General features: G+C 36.5%; 1 long non-coding RNA gene across 1 annotated transcript in view; it reads left to right on the top strand.

The window, feature by feature from the left end:
* Positions 1-19,937, top strand: part of LOC135330122 (uncharacterized) — a 34,703-nt gene extending 14,766 nt beyond the window's left edge. The window contains exon 3 of the long non-coding RNA XR_010391934.1: positions 19,316-19,937. This is a non-coding gene — a long non-coding RNA (uncharacterized LOC135330122). The remainder of the gene's footprint in view (positions 1-19,315) is intronic.
* The last annotated feature ends 7,689 nt before the right edge of the window (positions 19,938-27,626 follow it).

Genomic DNA, 27,626 nt, shown 5'->3' with positions numbered 1-27,626 from the left:
AAGTACTCAAAATCTTTTTCACCAAGATACAGAATTTACTGCCACTTTACCTAATAGCTTTAATCTAGTAAATTAGTTTAAGGAGATAGTATTATTAGAAACAGAGACCAGCATGTCTACAGAAATGACATTCATCCACAGCTGCAGCTTCTCTGCACCCCTGCAAATGAAAGCTTCTATGCAGTTTCATGACATCAAACCAAAACCTCCCTCACCTTCCTAAAACATCCTTGAAAACACCTGCCAGAAACTCCTCTTTCAGAATGGAGGATTGCTAGCTTTCCTAGCTCCACTGATTGATTACAGTAATCTGCTACAGGCTGAGAGCTGTTAGTACATCTCAAGTCATTGACTGAAAAATTATGTTTTATTTATCATGTGGTCTGAATTTTATTTTTGCATTTCTTCTTAGCCATAAACTCATTTGTCAATTTCACCACAAATAAAGAAATGGAGAGTGGGTCAAAAAACATCTGTAGCTTATCTATTGGGAATACATTAAATGAAACATATACTTAGTGTAATTGTAGTTGCAGTAATCTTGGCTAGGCATTCATCAAATTCAAGGAACATCAAGTTCTTAGCTACCCAAAACATTACATGGAGAAGCTGGAACATGCAAACTGCAATTTAAACATATAATTTATTAAACATACTGAAGTGTAATGGTCCTGTTATAAGTCACACAACTGAAGCATGATTTGGATACCTTCATTTTCTTTACATATGTCTTCACTCCATAAATGTCAGTCCAATCAGTGGTATAATGACCTATCAGAACAAGATTATTCAGAAAGTATGGACTCAGCATTAGCAGCCCCTTGACAGATGTAAATGTATATGGCAATGCAAACCCAAGTTACATAGATTTAGAAAATATCCAGTGAAGAGACAGTCCAACAGTATCAAATTTAATTTGATCCCTAATATCTGTGCAGCTTGTGTAAGACTATCAGCATCACTCTGCAGTCTCTTCAGTCCATATTGTACTTGATATGCGTAGTCTGAGTACATCCCAATATAATCATAATGGGATGAGGCTCGGTGTTTATAAGTGGAATGATGACAAAGCTTAATTCATGATAAGTTCTCAAAGTATTAACAAGAAATAATAAAGAGAAATACACAGTTCACAGAAAACTGCTTTTTTCTGCCTACATGTTTTACATTATTTATATTAGACAAAATATGTTTCATTTCAGTAATTTTCCCTTCTTAGCCTAGGATAGACCATCTTGTCCTTGAGATGCCCTCTATTTTAGGTTATTTTTCTCAGCGTGTGCATGTGGAACTCAGATGGAATTTGCTTGAGACACCTAAACATAAATAGCTACATAAAGATATCTAAATATAAGCACTCACCGCGGTCAGTGGAAATCTGTGACTCAATTCAGTTGTTCAGACACAGACCCCTGGCTGTACCTGAGATACCCTGAAACATCCGAGATGTCTGCATGGGCCTGGTGGACACGACAGAGGACTCACAGGAGCTCCCAGCCTGTGCGTCTGCATAGCAGCTGGAGGCCAGGAGGGGTACTTTCTGCATCTCAAATGGCACTAGGTACCTATGTGTAGGCAGCCAAATCCCATCCCCAAAGCAGTTAAAGGGAAGCTGATGGGAGTAACCATTTTGAGAGAAAGGGTCCAAACCAGCTGTGTAAGCTTAGGCCTTCAGTGTCATCTGGAATAATGTAGGGTCCCCTCCTGATTACTGCTTCAGATGAACACAAGTCACCCATAGAGACTTTGTCACATGAAAGCCCCCATGTGTACGTCCCGAAAATTTAGATACCAGTGTGAGACATGGGCATGCACCTCTATTCCTTGCTTTCATAGGAGGGAAACCTGAGCATGCAGAGCAGAGGGAAGCCCAGCATAGTCCTCATGCTGGGATCCTGGGTAGGGTCGGGGGCTAGAGCTTGTCACTCACTCCGGCTAGCACATGCAGACACATCTGAGGCGCTGATAATTTACTGCAGAGAAGCTCCACGTTCCTCATACGCATTTTCTATAGTGTTGGCTATAGTATTTACATGTAAACATAATATGTTCTATAGATTATGAATACAATTTTTACAGACTATTGCTATGAGAGCATTCACAGTACAATTCTAAAATGATCTCCTCACATTTATCCAGGAGAAAAATTAGTTATTTACTGACAATCAGAATGAGACCTAACATATGATGCTGATTTCCACTAAATTTGTATATAACATGAACCACCTTTTTTTGTAAATTCACATGGTGGACATTAGGGAATGACTGCATTCCTGACTAGTGCAGACAGCAGACTGAGCAATAATGTTAAATTCCAGATATGAAATGAAAGCATATGTGTGAAGAATCAAGCAGGATATAAGTAACAAGCTGTTCAAAGTTGTAAGATTTTATATACAAGCAGGAACATGTTGACAGCATGCTCAGAAACAATGATTTTTCTGCCTGACAAAGACATTGTAGAAGGCATTTGTAATGGAAATATTGTTTAAAAAAATTACTTAAGCGTCTGAACATCTAGACTATAGCTGCTATGCAGTGAAAGAGTGAGGAGATAAAACAACAGATAACAAAAGGGATTCAATAGTTCTTAGTAAACACATTTTTGTGTTTAAATGTTGATCTGAGCCTCTTATGAATAATACGAGCATAACCCAAGAGTAACATAAATATCCTTAGTGGAACAATCACTGAAATTACAATTTTTCTTAACTACTTCTCAGCAAAACAGAATTTTCTTCAATATTTTTTTCTTCCTAGCATAGCACAGATCATAACATTCTGTGTTGCCATTAAGAATGAATGGAATAAATACATAATTTGGGCAAACAAGCTAGTGTGGTGTTTAAGTTCTCTATTTTTAGACTCAGTAAGGTAATATATTTGTTTATGATACAGAAAAAAAACCTGTTTAATCATTTCTAAGTTCTGAATGTATGCTTTAAAAAAAAAAGCACAAGTACCCTGTTCTTTCCATATAATCTATAGAGAAACATTGCAGAGACATAATTCAAAGTCTGAATCATTTTGTTCAAAATTATCTTTTTGTAAATTTTAATTCAGTCTTCTAAATAAATAAAGTTTATGGGTTTTTTTTTTCCTTGATAGCTCCGAAATAATGATCAAAGACCATTTTTTCTTCCTTGCACTGTAGCTGGATTGATGGCTTTGCTTTCTATAATTTGTCCAAGTAGAGGTGATCCCATGAAACTCTGCGAAGCTTTCAAACACCATTTAAATTTCCAGTGATTTTCAAAGATTATCTAATATTCAAAACTTTGGAGTTTTGTATTAAACTGTCTGCTGGGAAACTCACCTCAAAGTAACAATCTAGAATTATACAGTTCTCTTTCAATTTTTGTCATTGGTTCACACATATCTGCAAATCTTATTTGAATAAATCTGCAAGCAAGAAAGCTGTAGTCAGTTAAATACATTGTGAATCTAACAGATTAAGCACTGAAATGAAAGAGACAGAGAAAAAAAATTTTTCAAAAATATACACATTTCTTCCTTCCCTATTACTAGGTTTAGTCCAACATCCCCTGAAACCAGAGTAAAATTTTCCATGTCTTCAGAGTCTTTGCAACAAAGCTTATCATGTCTAGCTTTGATATTTACAATAGTCCTATCATGCTAGTATCCAGGACTGACATTTTCATAATCGCATGGAATCTAATTCCATCCTCTACTTTTGAAACCAAGGGAACTAATTAGAAGATGCAGTTGCTTATGAGCACGGATATCAGAGTCTTGTCTGTGGTGCTTTATAATTTAAAACCCTAGAGTTTTTGGTATTTTTTAAATTCTCCTGTGAATAAAACGGAAGAGGGTCTGAGGGTCCCTATTACTTGTAGTAGACAGACAACCATTTATAGCCTGTTCAAAATCTAAGAATGTGAAAATAATGCATAAAATTGTAAACCATCAAAACTAGCTATTTTCTACAGCTAATGTGAACTTGACAAGAACAGAACAGTACTCTATTAGATGAGCGGAACGTTAAACAATATTTAATTCAGACTTTTGCATTAAGAGAAAATAGTTAACTTTTTTTGTCCTTTCATGAACTTCGTATTGCTCTACAAAAATAACCTTCTGCTAAAAATGCTATTTACCTTTTTTAACAATGCGTACTTGTATCAAATTTTAAAGACTTGGGTAGTTCAAACAGTGAATTTTCAGAAGAAAACAGCATAGCGGTTTTATGTGTATTAACTTACTAACATATGTTTACTCTCTCTCATTAGCACTGCTTCTACCAAAGAAGCAAAATGTCAATTAGGCGTTGAGCGCTTACCAATAATGCTAACTTGAGAAAGGAACTAAAATCAAGAATGAAACCAATTTGCCATTTAAATTTCCCATTGCAATGAGATGTAGGGCTCAGAAAAGCTGGGCCACTAATTCGCTCATCTTCTACCCTGTTACTTGCTTGTTAACTAATTGCTCTGAACAACTCTGCTACTGGTAAATGTTAATTACATAATGATGGCTCCATAACTTACTTCCAGCACTAAATACATATTAAAATCCCCACTCTCATGAATATCTCCTGAATCCATTTTTTCAAGAAAATGTATTGCCAGTCCAGTTCATTCTTCTTAACCCATAGATAGACTGCAGTCGTGGGAGTTCTGTGTGCTTTACTGAATTTTAGCTTTAAATGAGTGTTCCACAAATATTAACTAGTTAATCATCATAGGCTTCACATTCTTCAACATGAAGAAACAGTGGAGGCTGTCTTTTGGCTTTCTTTTTGTTTACTCCCTGAAATAATGATGTTCCAGTCTGTAGTGTTACTGTCCATACCCACAAAAGGACTTAGGAGCCTAAACTTTTGGTATGTTTAGCCCCTAGAAATGTATTTAAGTAAGATCATAATGTGATCATAGTGTGATTAAAATTCCCAAGAATCTAGGAAAACCTTCAGGCAGCTAATTCTTCTATATTGAAGATATCAACAACCAAATCTTGTTTCTCTGCAAGCTCACAGTCTTGACATCTGTTTCTTGTCTAAGTTCTGTGATTCTCCACAAATTCAGCCTACTTCTGTTTCCCCAAGAAGCTCAGTCTGGAAGGCTTTCTAAACACCCAATGACCAGATCAGACTCCATCAATAACAAAGATGCCTATCACTTTCCCTTGCCAGAGAAGAAGCTGCTGCCAACCTCTGGTAGCTCAGTGATTCAAATCCAGCATGCAGGGGACAGAGTTTAAGTTGTTTTACCACATCACAGGATTGATGGTTGTGCTTCCCATTTCCTAGGGGCGTATCCTATCAGCCATTCTTGCTTAGCATTATAGCTGATTCAGTCTGAGTAAAAGTGATGATTTACTGAGCTAAAAGAAGACAGAAAGGATATACAAGACTGATAACTTTCACCAACAGCATGGACTATGTGCTTGAGTGGAAAAGTCTGTCCCTTCTCCCAGGACTCTCTATGAAGTCTATGGCCTGAAGTGTTTAGAAGTGGAGAGCTCACTTTTTGTCCTTCTTGCCAAATGGGTAGCAGAATGGAACAGAAGTCCTTAAAGACTCCAGAAAAGAAGGAGCCCTTTGTGAGAACTATTGACTGGATACGTCAGATTGACTGTATATCTGGTCTGTTACAGTTTGGGAGAAACATTTTTAAACTGTAGTGAAGAAAGCAATTGTTTATGTTTGATAGTGGACATCAGAAGAGAATGTGAGGAAGGAAAGATTGCCTTAAATAGTGCCAAAACCTCCAGTGAGGTGTTACAAGTGCCAGAAAGAAAAAATAGAAAGTGTCTCCACCAAATGTCTCTGTTTAGTAATAAAGAGTGAGCTGGGAACTTGCACAGTACTTGTTCCACTCTAGAGAGCTGACACACAACAAATACTCTTTAGGTGGCCATCAGATGAACAGACAAAGGCACGTCGATCTTAGTAACCTAAACAGAATAAGGGACCATTCCTTGGCCCTGAGGCTGTGTGGTGTGGCATAGCTACCTCTGCACAGCATAGCACTTGGCTGCAGATCTGTTCTAGGCCTTATGTGGTGCATTTCTGGCAACAAGACCTGGCTGTTAATTCTTTTCTATTGTTTTCCAGTTCAAAGTCTCTGCAACAATTCTAAAACAGAGGCTATATGATACTGAAGCTCTGCAGCATGGCGTAAAATTATGGGAGGGAGGGGAGGATGGTGTAGTTTGAGGCTGCAAAGTCTGCTGAGATAGTGCTGTAGGACTAAAGAGAGCAGAGGGATCCAAACATGCAGCAGTCTTGTCCATAACGCCTTTTGGGAGGATTCCTTGGCCTCTGCCCTCTCAAGCTGTGCTCAGAAATTTGGAACGATGCTTATTAGTGCTGAAGACCATGCCCTTGTCCTATTTTATTTATTAACATAGACACAGCCATCAAGTGTTTTGTTGAAGCCACAAGAAGCTGGTGAGAACCACCCTATTTCAGGTAAGAAAGACAGCAGAGCCCTTATGCCATTTCCTCTTAAAGCTAAAAAAAAAAAAGAAAAAAAAAGAAAAGAAAAAAGAAATCTTGCCATTCTAGGAAAGATTTCAGGCTAAATCAAAAGTTTGATATTATCTGTGGGACATAATCACAAGGACAGACTGGATACATGGAGGTGGCTGGTGTAGGCACCAGCACTCATGGCTTACAGCATGTAAGCACACAGATGCTTTTGCACTAAGAGGTAATAGAGATCCAAGACAGGTCCAGACTCTTTCCCTTACTCTGAGGAGGATATCCTCAGTCTTGCACCCCTGCATTTATACAGTCTTTATATGAAAGAGTTTGGTCTGGATCACAGGCTTATACCTACCCTCTATAAACATGGTAAACTTAGCCCCTATAGATTGACTGTTTCCATGCAGCAATGAAACAAAACTAAGGCACAGTCTGCAGTCAGACGATAAGCTCCATCTAGATTTAAAATAGCTATGGAGGTTAGCTGGACATTCCCTCTGCTATGAGCCAGGTGGATAGAACTGGATATACCCTCTCTACAGGTTCTAACATGTAGAGTCTGCAAAGACAATAGATCTGAGATTTTATAGCTTTTAGCACTGACAGAACAAATCCAGAAAAAGCTGATCCACACCTCTAATATACGTTGATTCATCAAAAGCTAAGCTGACAGCTGCAGTAGAAACAACCTTTGATTTTAGTTGTGTAGTCGGGTTTTTTGAAAGCAGAGATCTGCTGACACATAGTATCATTACTTAGCTACAAGTCTTTTACCCCTCTTAAAAGTTCACCCTTATTTTTCAAATCTACAGATTCCAACAACATGTAAGAGTCTCAGATTAAAATATCAGAAAATCCTATCTTGAAAATTCAAAGAATTTGGGATTGAAATTCATAGTTTTTGGAAATGTAGTTTTTTATCTATTATCTGCTAACTAGTTGTGGTGATTACCTTCAAGATTAATAAAGCAGTCATTTTTTTTCAGATGACCTTTCTGTGTTATTGTAACTGTGTTTTTACTTTTGCAAGCAATTTTAACCATGCTGATTGTCCTTTCCGTAGAGCTTGTATAAAATACCTTCAGATTTTTCAGATAAGTGGCTTATATGTAGAGAAAAAACAAGATTAAAAAAAGAAAACCCAAGGCCAAGAAAAAGGAATGCATATGCAGTGGCCTTGCATCACACAAGGGAAAGATGAAATCTCCAAAGCTTGCAGTGCAATACTTAAGAGGAATAATAAGGCAAACAATGGTAGGGTGCATAAAGTACATACATATATACAAATAAAGAGAAATTAATAATATAGTCTTCTAAAAGAGGCTGAATCACAAGTGCTATTCATATTTCTAGTAATTTCTGAAGAAAGTTTACTAGAAAGAAAAAGTAACAGTAGGGAACACAAAGGGTAATATAAAAACTCAGAGTCTTATAATAACTATTCTGAAAATTAAGAGAACAGTCTGTATAGGCACATAATGTTGGGTTGGCCTGCTCTAATCCCAGCAAAATTCTGAAAACAATTGAAATTACTCATAATTTTAGTCAGGGCTACTATATACTAACACCAGAAGTAGTTACAGAGAAAACATCTTAAATGTTATAAGATGTTTTCAAAATATTTACACTTATGTTTGAACAACCATTCTGTGATTCTGTGAAATATTTATGGATTTCCCATCACAGAGGAATAAACTGAGGTTTTAGTGTATAGATGCATACAACATACATATTCCTGCCTTCAGATGCATCACATTTCTAGGAGTCCACTTTTAAAAGAGAGAGCTGCTATGTAAAATCTTAAAGAGAAGATACAGAGAATAAGTCCATACTGTATTACATGCATTTGCCTGCCTGCTTGTTTCCCAAACTCAAACTCATTCAATCTCAGGCCCTAAGCAAGCTGTAAGGAGTAGGGTGGGTGACGAGGTGACGAGATACTTGCCCTCAGCTCAGATACCCATTAACTTACAGAATAGAGAAGACAGACTCAGTTATGTCCATGTTGCCCCATGGAGTCCTTCACTGCAAGATGCCTACTGGCCTGTCCTTGTGTCATCCCCTTAGCGCTGGGGAGGCAAGCCAAACAAGCCTTTTCCTGGAAGACCCTCCAGCAGAATGAGATTTGTAAGAAGCAGTGTTTTATGTGAGGATATAAGCACTATATCTACAGTGATAAATAATAAAAGGCCCTAAGCCTGGTGGCACCAGCTGATATCCACATTGCTTAGTTTTAGCTCCCTGTAGACCAGTTCTGTCCTGGAGAGAGCTAGCTGGAGCAGCCCCGAGCAGAGCCAGGGAGCGAGCTAACTTTTATGCTGTAAGGGCAGTCAGGGGTCCACTCCCTGACCCCCTTTTTTTTTAGTAGCATTCACATGTACTGTGGAGGGCAGGTCAGAGAGCTGGCCATTTGCCTTATTTACAGTTCATGCATTTGAAGAGAACTTGTAAACAACTACTTTAATATTTCAGCTGTGTGTTGCAGAAAAGGACCTGGGACTCCTAGCAGATACCAAGTTGACCATGAGCCAGCAATATGTCCTTGTGACCAAGAAGGCCAACAGCCTCTTGGCCTGCATGAGGAAGGGCATTGCCAGCAGGGCAAAGGAGGTGATCCCTCCCCTCTACTCAGCCCTGGTAAGGCCACATCTGGAGTGCTTGGGTCCAGTTCTGGGCTCCCCAATACAAGAGAGACATGGAGCTACCAGAATGAATCCATCGAAAGACTATTAAGATGATTAAGGGCCCGGAGCATCTCTCCTATGAGGAAAAGCTGAGAGAGCTGGGACTGTTCAGCCTGGAGAAGAGAAGGCTGAGGGGGGATCTTATCAATATGTAGAAGTATCTGAAGGGAGGGTGTCAAGAAGATGAGGCCAGATTCTTTTCAGTGGTGCCCAGTGACAGGACAAGAGTGACAGCACTGGAGCAGGTTGCCCAGAGAGGTTGTGGGGACTCCACCCACGGAGATATTCAGAACCCGACTGTACATGGTTCTGGGCAATCTGCTGTGTGTGATCAGCCTTGATCGGGGGGTGGACTAGAAAATCTCCCAAGGTCCCTTCCAACCTCAAATCTTCTGTGACTCTGTGTTTTTGTGCTGTAACACAATGCTTTTCTCTCCTCTTAAAACCACAGGCCTACAACAGCTTTTCTTTTTTGAATTAAACCGTGTGCTTTTCTTCACTTTCTATCTACATCAACAGTTTGCAAGACCAGTTTTCCAGACATGTATCACCTCAGTGAGTTTTTAACTAGCAGAAAAGGAGACCAGAGGAGCTATGTTTGAAGATACTGAAAATTAACTTGATTCAAAATAGAGGAAGATGGAGAACTGGATACACTTAGCATGCTTAATAAGTCAATATGGTCAATATTTAAACAGATTGTTTATTTTTGTGTTATTCTAGGAAAACCCTTTTTGATTTTAACTGTAATTCATTGATATTCTAGACAAAAATATAATTTGAGCTCAGAATCCCCTCTCTATATGTACTTGTGTATATATATATATATATATGTATATATGTATATACTATATATATATACAGAATCCTCTCTATACTGATATATACTTGTGTATTTAGTGGAAAGGGGCTTTTATCTCAAGTCTTTTCTAAGTTCCAATTCTTTTTAATACATGATCACTGATCTAAAGTACTGACCAAGATTCAGAGTTTTGTTTCATAAATTCAACTTGAATATTTTTACATAACACTGCTTATATTTCCAGCACTCAGTAAAAAAGAAATGATGAATTATTAATAATTATTATGAAGACATTATCTTACAAAATTATTTATTTTCCATGAGATTTAACTGTAGTCCCAATTACTGTAGTTAATCACTTCACTGTTGATTGTAGGCAAGCTTGTAATTTTACTCACAGGAATGATCTCATGAACTTCAAAAAGATTATTCTTGTATATAAAAGTATGCATAGGCTTAAGTGCTTTTAGGATGGAAGACTGAGTCTACAGTTTTTCAGTAACGATTCTCCTTTTCTTTTTATTTTACTGTTTGCTTTTTTGCAGCTACTAATCTGATGTTTTAAATGATATCTTTATTAAGCCATATAGCTGCAAAAATAAAAAAGCCAATTTTTCACAGTAACTTGATAAGAAAATGGAATTTCATAATGTCTTAAAAATATCTTGGATTTTACTAGCTATGTGTGGAAAATAAGAAAGAAGCACAATTCAGTTGCATCTCTATCCCAGATGAAAGTTGGGGAAGGGGAGAAGAATGCCATACACATTATTAAATAGATTTCATCACTTCAGATTTAATGAAAGATGGACTACATTGAACCTTGGCATTTCATTACTTACAAAAAAACCCACATGCTTACATGAGGGAAATCAATGAGAGTGAGGCAGCCAATAGCACTGCAGCTTTAAGAAGTCTACAGGAGTAAAATTATTTTCTTTCACTTTAGTCATATGTACACAATAGTGGCTTTTAGAATATTTTATTAAGCTATACTTTAAAAAAGTTAATTTCCCAAAGTGATAAGGATGATACTTGTTTTCTATTAAGAGCAAAAACACAATAAAATGGGAGAGAAGTGCACAGACCAAAAAAGCATCAAAAACCTCAGCTAGTACTCAAAGAACTTACTGCTCAAGAAAGTATATCATTTTCTTGGCTGCAAAGAAGCTTTCTTGAACAGAAAATTCAGTGAAGTATATCTATGAGAGAAGGATTGGATGAGATTTCTCTGTCATGAGGCATCTCATTGTTCTTTTATTCCAAGCCAATATGTAGAAGATAGGACTCTGTCTGTGTTCTATATTCTTTAACAGAGTATTTGGCAAGATTTTTATTATTTCAAATAAAACAATTCACTTTCCATCTGAGGGCTTGAAACTGTTGTTGTCCTCTATGCTTTAGTTGGCTTCTTCTGTAGTAAATATTAACTGATCAATAGAAGACATGTTTTTAAGTTGTTATACAAATCTGTTGAAAATTACATGCCAGGAAAACAATGTGTAGTTAAAATGTTGACACTTAACTAAAACCAAATGCACACATCCAGAGCACAGTAGATCATCAATATTCAAAGAGACAACAGCAATGCTATCATTGATGTATAACAGTATTGGAGAGACATTTAATCTCTTCACATCTGTGCATAAGATATCTAGTATGAATATTCTCAGGGTAACTAACATATAGCACTTACTAAAGGTGCAACACTAATAAAAAAAATAAAACCAACTGAGAGAGCTGAAATGGTGGCAGGACAGAAAAAAAAAAAAGAGGTAAGGTGATTAAATTTAGTGATTTTTCAAGACAGCAACATGAACCATGGCATATCCAAACTAGACTTGCATGGACTACAAAAATACTAGATTGTGCTGGATTGCATTGGCTTATGATTACAAATTATAAATCAAACATTTGAACAGGATTGGTAAATGAATGATAAATTTTATGTAGCTATGGTGAAATAGTAATAAAAATCAAATTTTGGATTAGTGATTTTTGTCAAAACACCTGGAAAGTTGAGGTGTGGCAACCAAATATGCAGTGTAGTTTTTGTCATGGCTGTTACAGAACCTTTTCTTTGGTGAAGTACATCCTCACAAAACATTCATTCAATAACTTGAGAATGAAGATATATAAGAAAATGAGATTCAGGACAAGTACAAGCTAGATATCCATTTGAATAAGCTTAGAAGGAGACTGGTGAACAGTTTTATTACTTCTAAATCTTATCTTGCCCTCAGGGAATCAATAGTATCAGGATTATTGTCACTAAAGCTTTTTAATTACCCTAGGTCACTGAAAGTCTTAACTTACAGTTCTGGCTCAAGTACAACTTGTGTCAGATTAAATATGCCAGATCATATTCTTGTTCAGCAACCTCATTTTTTCACTCTTCTGATTCAAATGCAGAATACAGAATAAATAACTAAAAATAAAAAGAAAGTCTTATGCTGGCTATCTGAAAATTTTATTCCTATTTTCCAACCCTCTGGATTCGTTGTTACACTTGATAATGTATCTGGCTTGACAGTCCAGCCATAGATAATCTGAAGTAAACTGATGAAAGTAGTGAGGACATTCTCTTGTCTTTTGGGAACATGAGAGCACACTCATGCTCAGTTGCACTTTTTCTATCAAAATTATACATGGTGGTTTCGACATAGCGATTCAATTGCAAGATCCCCAGCAACCCTAAAGCTTCCTCCTAAACTACCAGTAGAAGAGAGCATAGGAGTTTGTCCCCTTCTCATTTGCAGTTTCTATAGCCAGAGAACCCACTGCATTTCTATGCATTTTATTCCATGAACCTATGACCTATCCTTCATTATCCCTTGCTTTTTCCTCTCACCTACTCTCTTTCTGGCCTTATCAGTCCTGAATTGTGTTTTGCACAATGTTTCAGCTCATCTGAGATGGCTCCATCCACAGTAATTTCTAACCTAGTACTCAATGCACTGTTAGGAAAGATGTGTCTTCAGATAATTTCATGCTGAGGAGGGCGCTGAATTCAAATCTCCAGTTTTCACCTTTTCCAAATTTCTGACTAAATGGTGTAATTTGGACCATTATAGAACAGCTAACTAAGAACACCATCAGAAACATGTCTTAAAACAGAAGGGTGAATTTATTACTCAGATTCAAAGGAATATGTCCTTGAGTACAACAGACAGTTCCAGATGTGAATCCAGTCTCACATGGTTCTCAGTTCAGCAGTATCTGAAAGAGAGAGATGTTTTTAAATAAGCCTTTATCTTCACTTTCTTGTTGGATGGCATAGCAATCTCTTTTCTATATCCTCTGTCAAAAGGTCAGGAAGGGTGCAGCTGAACATCTATGTTCTTAACTGGGTCCAGGTCTTGAACTTTCTGTTTAAGATGAAGATATCTATTCTTCTGCCTTTTATTTTTCTCATTTATATCCAAAAGTCCTTTAGGGCATGATCTGTTTCTTTAAAAAACACAAAGCTTAGTGAGAACCACAACAACCACCAGGGCTTCTATGTGCTGTTATTCACCATTTACTTAACATTAATTGTAATCAGTAATAGTCCATGAGACACAAGCATTGATTCATGAAAGGAATGGTCTGTTGCTGCTTGGTGCTAAGTGAAGAGGTAAGATTCATATAGCTTTCCAACTACAAAACTAATTAATCATAGAACATGGCTGCATTGTTTTGACATGTTTGACACAAATGAATTGTTGACAGGGAAATGCAGAAATGTAAGGGATGGCTTTTAATATGCATCTCTACATGAAGAATGTCCAGGGTACCTGAAGAGGAGTAATTTGGTCTCTTTCCCGCTTCCACCAAATCCCTTTTTAGCAATGGTTCTTGAAGATAGCTCACTAAACTGATTTCTCAGCTGTGCATCTTCTCTCATCTCCTCCTCTGGTCTCCATTTTGGCAGAGAAATGGCCACAATTTTTCTGGGTGCAGCTCTCCACTCCCTCAGAGATAGGCAGCGGCAGTGCAGTTAACTACAACACTTACTGTACAAATCAAATACATTTCTTATGAAACAAAGAACATTCCTTATTCCCTGATAAAATAATAAAATTGGTAAGAACAAAATGTCTCATTCTCTTAACAGGAAACTAGTATTACTAATATTTCTAATTTGCTCTTTTAAAAAAAAAACATACACAATATCTCAGCTTTCTTCAAGGGTAGGCACTTGCCTGCTTCTTTTACCCTTAGAGTCATACAAGAAGGAAAGACTTTCTGTGTCCACTGGTATTGAAGTTAAACAAATCATACAACCCAGCTGTTAATTTAACCAAGGTCCTCTTAGAAGTAGCCAAGCTTTTGGCTCCTAATACTTTTATTAGAAGGCTATTCCAGCACTTCATTCTTCTCGACTTTTAATTAAAATCTTATCAATCTCCAGTCTAAATATATTAATTGGCAGTTATCAGCTCTGTTCTTGAGCCATTGTATATCTTTAAGTAGGTTTTCTCCTTCCTCAGTAAGCCTCTGATACCTATAAGACAGTAGTCAGCTGTCTTCTCAATCTACGCTAAAAAAGATACGTTCTTTAAATTACTTCTTCAAAGATGAGCTCTTGATTCTCCTCACCATTCTAGTAATCCTTCCCTCCATACCTTCCAGTTTTAATTCAGCTTTCCTAAGTCTTCATGACCAGACTTGTGTAGGTATAATTGAATACTGTTCTCCAAACTTGTTTAGAAATATCATTAATACATCAATTCTATTGGCAATTTTTTCCTGATGGCATTTAGCTCTCCTACAAATGTTAGCATGTTGATAATTGGTCTGACTATTTCTAGACTGTAGATGAGCTCTGGCATCTCCTGTAGTCTTGGATCTCCAAATACAGGGATCGAAGAATCTTTGGGAAAATACCATGGCCCTAATTTGGACTTTGCGGGTAAACTAGTTCATAGATGAGGAGTCATTTTCTGATAATAAATCAGAATATATCTCAGCACATACCAGTATGCAGATTATGTTAAATGCTGGTCTGGACGAACAATAGATATCAAATGATAAACCTAGATCTTTTTCTTTTTTTCTGTTGACAGCTGTGGTCAAACAAAGGATAAACCTGAGTCATGAGTCAGATGAGTCTCTGAAAAGCCAAATGAGATCTTAGGACACGTGAAGAAAAATTTCTAAATAAAGACTGAAAAATTGATGTCATATGACAATGATAAAGTCAATTTGTCAAGGCCCATAAAACTAGTTACTGACAAGGTATTCTGAGTGTTTTCCAAGTGTACTGATATCTGGCAAGGGATTGAAATGCAAAGTTGTAAAGAGTAAAGAACTCTCCAGTAGAGTAAAAGGAATCAGAAAGAGTCTCAGCAACAGTATGAAAAGGCAGCAAAAGTATAATACATATCCTTCTTGTATAGGACGATCCCCATTTCCTGGAAAGATCATATAGGATCACAGCATTAACTAGTGAAGTTAAAGCAATCTTAACTGTTCATACAGTGAGAGTTAACAACATTGCTAAGTTTTTATTGGATATTTCTGGAATTTCTTTTTGAAATTGAAACCATTTCAGGAAAACGTTACTAAACATAAACATGTTTGAATACATTGATGGGTTTTGTTTTCAAAGTTCAGTGAACACAGTTAAAGAAGTAATTATTTCTGCCTAACTCCCTGTCTCCTCAGCATGAACAGTTGGTGGCATTGATTATTTAGTGACTTTCACATTTTTACCTGAGAAAAGATTCCCCGTCTTGATCAAGAAGCAGTCTTGATGGATTGAGCAAGAAGCATGTACACTATAATTTTTTACTGTATTACAATAAAATAAATGTTTTTTTAAATGTCACAGTTTAAATTTCATGGGGCATGAAATCTACTTTTGAAATGAAATTTAAAGCCCTTTTCCAAATAAGAAGTCTAATCTTATAGTCAAAAACACTTTATATTTCCTGACATTATTAACCTTGGAGTGCTGCCTGCAAGATGATAACACTATCTGACATATTAAAACTGAATTTGCTTTTATATAATTATGTTACAGAATATTTAAAATAGATAAGATTCCAAGAAAAATATTAATGTGCACATTTAGCAGTATTTTCATTTACTAATAATAAATCTAACTGCCCTTCATTTTAACATGTTAACACAAATACTAACAGATTACTTCTAAAGAAAACTATTTTTGGACTAATCATGGTGCTTAATGTCAAAAATGAGAACACTTCACAGTAATCTCAAGAAAGCTCAACATTAAGTATACTCACTCTGTTTTGAATCTGTAATATATGTTGCATCTTCTGTTTGCAAAAGATAAGGAGAACAAAGATTTTTATCACATTCTAAATAGCTGTAATATCTGTGATGTTTATATAACAATCCATAATTAATTTATTCATAATTGTTACACTTAAAAACAGGCTTCTTATACAGGCATTTTAAAAGGAACACATAAACAGAACTGAAGATTTCCACAGGCTTCAATCATGAGTTTTTAAAATCCAGACTAGGGGAAAAAAAAAAAAGAAAGAAAGAAAAACAGAAACCCATATACACATACTAAAAAGCTACCTCTCTTTCGAGGCTATTGGATCTGGATAAGAATAAAAAATTATTTTGCCTTTTCTCTATTTTCTACTTTTGAACATCAAACTCAGTGCTATTTCCAACAGTCCGTTGTATAAGCAGAGCATTGAGATAGACAGATTTATAAAAATAAAGATTACTTTTTTTGTCAGCATAGCATTCTCCCTTGATGCAGAACAACTAGTAAAGCCTTTGATCCCATGTTATTTAATGTCTGACTTTACCATAAAGCAGCCATATATTCAAGGATAAGACAACTGGAAAAAAACATGAAACATCAATTGTGTTCACAGTTTTTTCTTAAATGGCAAAGTATTGGAAAGTTACCAACTTTGCTCATTGTTACCAATAAAATATAATTCCAGCTGCAGAAAACAGATGCTTAATTGGAAAGGAAGAATAAGTCTTACAGTTTAGACATTAAGCTGGAATTTAGAAAATGTGGATTTAATTTCTGAATTCAGTTCTGCTCATAGACTTGTTAATTTAATCGTGATCTAGTCTCCAGTGAATTCTGCAAGAGTATTCGAAGAATAAACCCTGGATCAGGTCCTTTATAGTCCAGCTGACATAACATTGCTTCGCTTGTCCTTTTAAATTGCAAACCCTGAGGCCGTGCACCCTTGCTTGTAGGTAATGCATCTACCACAGTGATGTCCAGGATAAAGTTGTAACCAAGTCAGTATTTTGGGAACAGCTGTAGCACTTAAAAATGCTGCCCCAATCATTTGTCAGTCAGGGCAGCTCTTATCTTGGGAGTAGTGGGAGCCATCCCCACCAGAAGTTGAAAACCTTCAGTAAAATCTTTCTAAGTTTCATTTCTTGTGCTGAGAGCAGACGGCACATGCCCGCACCAGCCCCCACAGCACGACTTGTCAGGGCAGGATGCACAGCAGCACAGGGTGCGCAGACCTCCACGGGAATTTCCCTGGCTATCCCCAGAGTTGCAGAGGTGGGTATGAGGCAGCTCAGGCCAAGCATGACAAACAGGGTGTGAAAGAAAGTCGCATGGTCCCAATACCCCAGTTGTCCTGTGATTTCATGCGTGAGGTGCATGGTGAGAATTTAGTCTGTAACTCTGTGCTCTGATCCTCCTTTCTATGATGAAGCTGAATGACATAGATTTCTGGTGCTAAAAAACAAGTTCAGTAAACGCCCTACAGAGCTGTCATGCTTTCGTGCACCTCGCTGTAGACCACAGTGCTGCCTGGTGCTGGCTATCCTCAAGTCTGCAGAAACAGGCATGTGGCAACTAGCTGAGCACAAAAAGAGGCAAGTAGGCAAAAGTAACAAAGTCCTTTAACTTTGATCATGGCCTTTTTGTTGTTGTCTTCCAACATATCACAAATAAGTGTTCACCTTCTGTTAGTATTATCATGATAACTTATGTAAGTTACACTGTTCTTGTTTTGTAAGATGCTATTCTCTTAAATTTCCACTGTGTTATACTCGCACACACACTTCTTTCACAAAATTTTCTTTTGACAACATCTCTAGCTAACAAGCACTAAAGGCATCACCACTTGCACTCACCCATTTGCAGACAGCCCTACAAGAGATGTGGTGAGAGCTCACTCTGAGATCTCCATATCCCACTTCAGCAAAAAAAAATAATAATAACCACAGCAGCAAATCATCCCCATCAACAGTTAAAACTCAGCTGTCTGTGATGTGAGGTAGTCAAGGAGTGTTCACATGATCCCTTGTACCACCTTGAGTTTCTGGTGTCTTCAGCTAGCTAAATCTAGAAGTGCTCCAGGACAGGTTCAGCATAACTGACTCTAGACTTCTAAAAGTTAGACATTGAGGTCTAATGCCAGGGGCTCCCTTTCTGGAAGAAAGACACACATCAAGGTAATTCTTTAAACACTCCTGAGAATGGGATGAATCACCCTTAGGAGGCACCTATCTTCCTTATTTGGCTGTCAGGGGAATCTAGGGTGACAGCTCAGATTTAAGAATCTTTCAGATGCTTCAGTTAAGACAGATGAAGCCAATGCTGTCTGTAGCTTTAATTGACACTATGAATTGCTGCAGTAGAAACAGCTAAGAACAGTGTCATGGAAGAAGCATTATTTTCCTGTCATTAAGAATCTTAGAGGCAAGGGTGATAACATGCTTAAATAATCATTTTATCCAATATCCTCCAAGGTTTATTTTCTGAATCTAAGATTTAAAACCTGTTATATATACAAACACAGAATATCCTTTTCAACTGCCAGATAAAGTGATAAAAGACAGCAAGGCATATGATAAAGCATAATATCTGCCTGAATGCTGTAAAACCTGCAGAAAATATAAAGCTTTTGTGCTTATGATATATACCAAAAATGCATGTGGCATGCTCCAGGATATCTGTAAAGTATGGTAGCTAAATTGCATTGAAGATGTCAGACTGAGAGAAGTACCTTCCCATGTTATCAGAAGCATTTTCAAATTACAGTGCTGAGTTTTCACATAGGGCAGAAAAAAGTATTCATTTGAGCAGCAGTGACTTTTATAATATTTATTACCTGTTGTCTTTTCTACTGCAATCAATAAGGTGAACATCTATGAAAATGAAACATCTGAATGCTGAGTTGAGACATGTATCTTGCTGGCAGTCGGTATACAAGCTTTACCCACACAATCCAGGCTGCAGCATCCTTCTGTTAAAATGAGAGTGTCTCTCAAACTCTTGCTTTTCCACACCATGTTGTTAAATAAAGAAGATGAAAACAACCTGTACTTTGCTGTAGTGCAGAAAATGATCTGAATTTAATCTCAGGAATAATTATTTCTAACCCTATATAAATATAATCACTAAAAACTGCATTTGCTCATTTTCAGAGGTCCGGTGGAAGTGAAAAGAAAAGCAAAGGGATGCAGGCATTGCAAAGGAAGCAGATGAACACCAGATCAAAACTGAGGTTTCTTTAAATCTTCAGAGAAGACTTCTTGAGAAACAGAGAAATGAAACATTTCTTCATTTATGTCTAATAGGACATGGCTCCATTTCCTCTCTCGTATTACAAGGAGGCAGAATAACAACTTATTTAGATCTTCATGACCAATCTGTGATGAAAGATCCTGCTTCCATTAGGCATGGTTTACATTTAGAATCTTAAGTTAGTACTGCTTGATACTACGCTTCTGAGTATAGGTTACTGTATAGGTATTGATATTAGAGGTTTAATCATTTTTTCCATGTTCTTACTTTGTGAACATGAAGACCTGACAAAAGCCACTGACTTGCTAAATAAACATACTGAGCTGGATCCTCCACTGGCTTACTCAGTTCCAATAAATTCATATTACATCACTTCAGGATCTAATCAGAACATTTCAAGACAGATGGTCTTACAGGGTGATGCTTGTCTTTCTTTAGCATCTGATCAATACTTTGACTATTGGAAATTGTTAGATCTTCTACAAGTGGACCATTATAATTTTCAAAATAAAATTATACTACTTTATTTATTTATTTATTTATTTTGGTAAGTAAAACAGTAAAGATGTTAATAGCTATCCCCTATATTCTGGAACAATGCAGAAAAGACAAAATTCTACTGAAGCTGGAGTGACTTGCATTTTTTAAATCATATCCTCAGTCAACTTAAAAAAAAAGAACTAATTTTGTATTACTCAAAAGGCTCCCTCTGCTATTGAGATCAGGCCCGCAATTGTGTTCTATACTCCACATCTGTTTACACCTAAAGAGAGGCATAGTCGGTTGCTGTGTGTTTTTGTAGTACCTGGCAAAATGAGACTATGAGCTCAGCTGGGGACTCCAAATGTTCTTGAAATGTTCAACATATCGTTGACCATAATCATCGACGACAAAAATAATAAACAATAATTGATGCCAATGAGATCTCTAGATACAGAACAACTCAGTAAAGCATTACATCCCATTCTCATAATTAATAATAGTCACATAAAAGTAATAATAACAGCAACAACAACCACAAAGGTGTCTCTGGATGCCACACTTAAAAACCCTATAAATATGTTTTCTGTGACTCAGAATAAAACTGTTTTTAAACCCCAAATAGTTGGACCTAGTGCCTGAGAAGATCTGTGCACCCTAATGTCTGCAGCAGATGCTTAAAAATGAAGGGATGCAAATATCAACAATTAAAGGGTCCTCTTACTGCTATTGCCATAAATTACACAGCAATTGACGGAAAATAGCTGTCTCCTGAAAACTATTATAGAGTACCATTACGGCTTCCAAACTGAAGAATACTCTGCAGTCATAAATATATAGAGCTTTTCCAACTTGTATTTTGCAGTCAGTTGCATCTTGTGCCAAAAGAAACTGATGGCCGCTTCTCTGCAATATTGGGACTTCACTCAGGCATGTTTCTCCCATCTTCGATAAAGTCTGGAATTTAGAACAAATGCATTGAAATTCTAGCTTTACATACCTGCCAAAAGCATAGAAACACTTTTGGTTACTAAGAGAGGCTGCTGCTTCTAGTAATGATGAACCTGGTGTGAGAGCATCAGCAGTCTATAGAAGTTAGCTAAGAGCACTGAGTAAAAGAACTGACTTCTTTCTTTCTCAGACTGTTTTCTCACCTCTGTCTTAGTGGATTAAGGTCTGGTCAAACTAAGACTCAAACCACAACTGGAGGAGTGTTTTGTAACAGTCATGGTTAAAAAAAAAAAAAGAAAGTGTTAATATGTTTGGCTCAGATTCCTTCCACCTAACCTCAGGCTTCTAAATTTAAGTGGGTGATCATTCCACATTTCTTCTATTGTCAGTGGGGAGATATTTCTGTAGGCCAACTCAGATTTTAGTTGTGCTGAGCTGTTCTCTGAAAATGCCTCCCCCTAGAGGGATTATGCACCCCTGATACCCAGAAGTTAGTAGGCTGAACTGGGTCTTATTGAACATAGTTTTCTTAATTAAAGCTTTCCTGTGCCTACTTTTAAACAAACAGGTATCTAGAATACTAAATATACTCACAGGCAAGTAAAAAAAACAACTTCTTAAAATATATTTGCCAAATCCTTGGTGACTCTTAAGTACTCATTTTGATAATTAAGACCTGATTTTCGAAGAGAGTGAAAACCAGTCGAAAGCCCAGGCCAGTCGAGAAGAAATGCTGACAAAAGGGAAGAATCCCCTTTCTCTCCCAGACTGCGCTCCTATTTCTGTTCATGCATTTATCCACTAACTCTTTAATTCAAAGAATATAAAAAGTGCCCAGAACAATACCAGAGCTAGAGCCCAGCTCACCTATCCCAGCAGAGAAAACGGTAACCGTTCAACTACAGGACCACAGCCCTTCTTGCATTCTCTCTGTGTGGCCCATGGTCCACATTTTTTTTCTATTACTGGAATAGCTTCCACCAGGACAGGGAAAAATATCCCCATCTCATCCTTGTGGCATGTTGCATTTTCTACTATGTTTTGAAAAATGTAAGACTCTATCAATCTCTGCATGCGTTCTTCCATTTTTAGAACAGCATTTTTCTCTCAGGGGTTCTGAAAGTCTTCACTGTCCTATCCCCGCTTCTTCCCACCTCCTCCACAGACAAACTTTCAGTAAAACACTTTTACTGTTCATATAGCATTGGAAAGAGTTATCTTCAAAATGTATCTTCATTTTCTATTCTTTTTAGTATAATTATCTTTCACTGCTTCAACCAACCTTTAGTCAAGCATATTTTGTCTTTCTTTAGGTTTTAAAAAATAATGTGTCTTTTTGCAAATACACAAGGCAGGGCTATGACTCAGGCTGGTGGAGAGCTCTTGGGGCTTGCTTGGACTGTGTTTGAATTTGAACTACCCTTGAATTCACTTCACATCCACAACATGTCAGTGCAAGGCCACAGTCCTCTGTGAACTGCAGAGAAACCAAGGAGCTGGGCAATTCGGGCTTACCTGGCCCTCAAATGAAAGTCAAAGACTATTTTTACCTGCAAATTTAGATACCTATATTCAGTCAGATTAGTTGATCATATTGAGTAGACATCTACATTGCAGACACTGAAATCTGGGTGTCTTATTCTACGACCTAACTCCCAGAACTTAACTAAAGACAGTTATAGGGATTCAATTTCTGATGCAATCTTACGTGGTTATTATAAATCTGTTCTTCAGTGTGACTTCCAACAGGCTGATTTACAGAAGAGACACTCTATCTACGGTTTCTCTTACTAGAATAAGATATAGCACAATTTCTAAGAGTATTTGGCTTCACAGCAAACTGGATATTTTCTTCATTCTACAGTAGGGAAATCAAGACACAAATCAAGTCTACTGAGTCTCAAGCTAATATTCCAGCATCATTCTCTTTGACCTATTTTTTTCAATTGGAGGAAATAAATTAAAAAGATAAAAATGCCACAATTGAGTAAGTATTCAAAGCAGAACCTTACATACTGGGAATTTCAGGCATATGTATCAGGATATTCCCTCTGGGTACAGGAGAGATGATGACACAGGAACTATAACCTTCAAATCACAAAGCAGCTCTGAGATGTCTCGAGCAGAAGCCATATATTGCTAACATACTCCAATATTTCAACCACTTGGCTATAAATCGAGAGATCTAGAATCAGATTCTCAGCTGATGGAATACAGTGAAGCTGCAGTGATTTACAATTAAGCACCTAGCCCTTCAGATTTTTCCTAGTTTATTCCTGATAAAATAGACTTAGAGCCTTATGCAGCAGATAATATCAAGTAATAAAGCAACTCTGAGAAGTAAAAGAATTTAAGGTAAGATATGTTTGTCCTCAGTTTGTATGTACACTGAATGTGACCTGTGAACAGACTTAGGTAAAATTTAGACATGAAGCTCTCATGCTGTTGCTATGTCCAACTATTCTGAGCTTGTTCTGAACGCCTAAAAAATTTATAACAATTTTAGATTTCAGTGCCAGATAATCTATTGTTAAAATAATCTACTCTCACTTCCCACGTAGCATGGGCAACAACTTTGCCCAGTTATTCCTAGATATTCCTGGTGTTTTCTAGATGAGCTAGAATACATCTTTAAAGTATCTGAATAGCACATGCAAATTAAGGCATTTATGGAGTGAGGGAGACAGAAAAGTAAGTTTTTGATGTATTGAAGCTATGACTGTCAGAATCACAGGCTACTGTGCCATAGGCCTCTGAACCATAGGACTGTTACATTATTTTCATTCCATACAACAGTCTGGTGATAAAGAATGGGATAAATACAGCAATACGTGATCAACAATGGATGATTTTGCATAAGTTTTGGAGTGAAGAGATAACAGCTAATATCCTACATTAGCGGTTGCCTCTGAAAGTGTATTTAAATATTATCAAACCTAAAGCTAAGACAGCAGGCATATGTTTAGCAAAGCTTTTCACCATAAGATCACTTGTGTTTCTGGTGCAAGTATTAACCGTCCTGCCTGGCAAAACAGTGATGCAAAATATGTATTTACAAAATAAACTTATGTATTTAAAAAATAAACTTATGTAAACATCTGAAGCACTTCCAAAGACCTAATTCAGAATAACAGCCAAAGATGCTTTCAGATTCACAAGACAATTATCTTCTTGCTTGAGGGATGACCATGAACAAAACACATTCATGAATTGAAATACAGTGAGCAAGATTAAATTAGCATTACTCTGTACAGTCACACAGAGATTTCAAACCAAATGGACTAGATCCACAGGAACCTGGATGTTTAATTTAAAATAAATCACATACTTTCAGTTTACTCTAACAATCTTATATTAATGTTGGCAGTAATATTTTAATATATGATACAAATAGTAATGAACACAGGTCCTAACTGGAGTCAGGAAAAATAAAAAATGAGACACCGTTGCAGAGTAACCCAAAGCAAAAAAATTAGAATGCAGTTTTAAATAATGAACCACAATTTTACCATGTATTTTGCCATGTAAATAAAAATAAATCCAGTCCAAGAACTAGGTCAAAACTCTTTCTCTTTGGGGGCAACCATAAATGTATTTGCCATTAGCTGGCCATGAGAAATTTTCCCTGTCTATGACGCATACAGAAACTGAGGTAACTAAAATCTGCAGCCAGTTTTGAAAATGCTGTTATTAACTTTTTCCCCCATATTTTGACTCATCACTGCTGAAAATTGTTAATGACTGAAGACTATATTCAGTTAGCTTAGGGAGAAACCAGAGTAAGTTTCAGTTTTAGTGAAACCTAGAATTCAGAATTCAAAAATCAAGAAAAGCTTTTAAATAAATATTTATTAGTTCTACCCTTTTTCAAGAGAAATCTAAAGCCAACTACTTACAAGTCTCATAAAAGATAATGAGATGGAAATGGTGACTACAATTATTATTTTATTTTCTTATCAAGGCCATTTTATGTATTACAGAAAAGGATCTAGTTATTCCACTACTGCTCATGGAAATTTTTATCTTGTAAAGACTCCAGTACCTGAAAGAGTCAGCAGAGGTGCAAAGAAACAGAGATGAGAGGCAATCTCTCAGCCTTAGTGGCCCATGAAGGAAGTAGGTTTAACATTACTACAGACATCGTTTCCACTATGTGTGTTTCTTTCTGTTCCCTGGATGAATGGAAAGGCAGGATTGCAGTACTTTTGTAGTAATTAAATTTAAAATATGCTTTAAAAGCTATAAATCCCTAACCCAGCCTTCACAGGGCATAAAGACAAGATCATTTGACATTCAGAATGTAACCTTTATTATTCTTTATGCGAATCCACTTCTTGCATCTTATTTTATACACTGATTGGAAGCTCTGAGATGGATTTTTGTTCTGTGTTTTACAGTACGGTGCAGAATGGGAATAGTGGGACTGTGGTGCTTAGTTTCTATGATAATACAAATGATTATCAGTGAGAAAAACAGAAAACAAAAAACCTTGATTTAGCTGTTCCATTTTTCTTAAGAGGGGCAAACAAAAGACTTGTTTCTTTGTTCGTTAGCTGAAGAAACATAATTGGATTGCAAAATGGCCACTAATGGAAATAAGACGTACAAGTAATCACAGAATTTGCTGTTTGTCTATACTTGCTATCGTAAAACATTGGTAATTGATGGATAAGTACATGCAACTAATATTAACTATTATTATCAAAAGTCAAATCAAATGGAATCATTTCTGTTTTGGGAAGGAGGCATGGTGAGGAAACAAATCTATAGAGAGAGGGGAAATGTATTCTTTTTTAATTTTTATTTAATCAGAGTATTACAAGAAACAATTTCAGATACAACCCAGCATTACTATTTTAACAAAATTTGTTGGTTGCAAGAGGAGAGTTCTCATCCATTCCATTCACAGTGGTAATAGTTATATAAAGTGACCAGGCTGTTAGCTAAACAAGAAGAATTTATCATGCGTACATATTTCAGTATACATCCTTGATTCCCAGCAACAGCAATCACACAAATATGTATTGCCCTTGGCTAGTGTGACAATATAACAATCTGATTAGCAAGGACAGAAGGAATGATGAAAGAAAAAAAGACAACAGGATGCATTTTCAAGGTAACATACTCGCTTGTTGCAGTAGAATTTTAAAGAATTCTGTTAAGAATACTGGCACAGCAAGACTGCAACAATTAATGGAATATAAATTGTACAGAGAACGGTATAAAATTTCCTTCCAATTCCCATTATATCCTTACTGATTCTATTGCAAGCTTATTAAATAAGCATGCATGACTTCTGTAATCACATGCATGAGTTAAAATTCCAATAAACATGTTCTCATGAAACAATAGCCCTTCACCTTTTTGCAGCAAAAGCAAATGTACAAAAAACAGACCTAACAGAAAACGAGAATGTCCTACCCTACCACAGGAATTAAAGAATCATCAAATTGCTCTAATTACAAGGCATATTTCTTGGAGTGTGCCCTCTCTAGCACATATCACTGTGTGTCTGTGCATTGTTTTAATTGCCAAAAGAAACTCTCTCACACACACTTGTCTCCTTGGGAGAAGCTGACAGTACAAATATGCAGTGGATGTTAATTATTCAATGCACTACTATAAGGCGCTTAGGTATTATGATGATAAGCCCAGTGTAAGAGCATATATAAAAAATAACAGAGCAACCCACACTGCAAGAGTCTGACAAAGCTGGAATAAATTAAAAGCGGCAGCAGCCAAACGTTAATATATTTACATGAAAATGTTCTTTAACAGAATTAGAAAATCTAATGTCCATACCTCTTGCCTGCCATTCATATTAGCACAAGCCTTTTTTTTTTTTTTTTTTTTGAGTGATTCAATTTTTCTTGTGCTTTTAGCAAGAGCATGTAAGAATTAATGCCTCTATGATGTCCTCCATGGCTCAGCAAGACACCTTCAGGGTCTGCCATAGCTCCATTAGCTATCAGTGAAAATACCTTTGTAATACTTTAATCTATTCTTTAACATTCTTCCCTTGTAACTCTGTTTTGATCAATAGATGTTCTGTAATGTTTTATATAAAGCTACCAGAAGAAATTAAACCAGGTTCAAATAACCTCTTCCATGCTAGATCTAGCATATTGCTTGTTGTATATGAAAGCAACTATTCTTTTACAGAAACGTTTTTGCTCTTGTTTAACTCCAGGAAAATGAAAACATAAGAAACAAACAGGTTTGACTTCAAGGTTAATGCAGCAGAAATGATTTAGTTCCAATCCATTCTCATTCTAACCTGAGCTTTATTATTCTTATTCAGCATTGTAATAGTGTAGTGGTACTTAAAACAGAGCTGTTTAAGAAGAAATAAGATTTTTAACATGCAGATGCTCCTAAACACTAATATAGATTTTTAGAAAATAGGATAACCCTCCTGTTTAGATTTTAACAAAATTAAATTATAAAGGAATGTATAGTCTATGTCTGCCATCTACTGTAAGAAGAAAATACTGCAGAGCTTCTACTTGGACAAAAATTGAAACAAAAAAATATTATCCTGCTTGCATTACTAAATTGTCTTTATCAGTCAGACCCACTTCTGCAATCAGATCACATTTACTTCAATACATATGGATAAAAGAGGGGAAAATGTGAGCCTGGATATAGTTAAAAAATATCTTCAAATCCATTGTTTGAAAAACAGACCAAATTTTCAATTCAGTCATAAATGAATAAATGGAGATTCAAACAGCACAAATAAAATAAGCTTATTGTTTGAAAGTTTTTGGCACTGCTGAG

The sequence above is a fragment of the Dromaius novaehollandiae genome, chromosome 1, assembly GCF_036370855.1.
Source record: "Dromaius novaehollandiae isolate bDroNov1 chromosome 1, bDroNov1.hap1, whole genome shotgun sequence".
Taxonomy (NCBI): domain Eukaryota; kingdom Metazoa; phylum Chordata; class Aves; order Casuariiformes; family Dromaiidae; genus Dromaius; species Dromaius novaehollandiae.
Note: the sequence above shows the minus strand (reverse complement) of the source record. Positions and strands in the feature narration are given on the sequence as shown.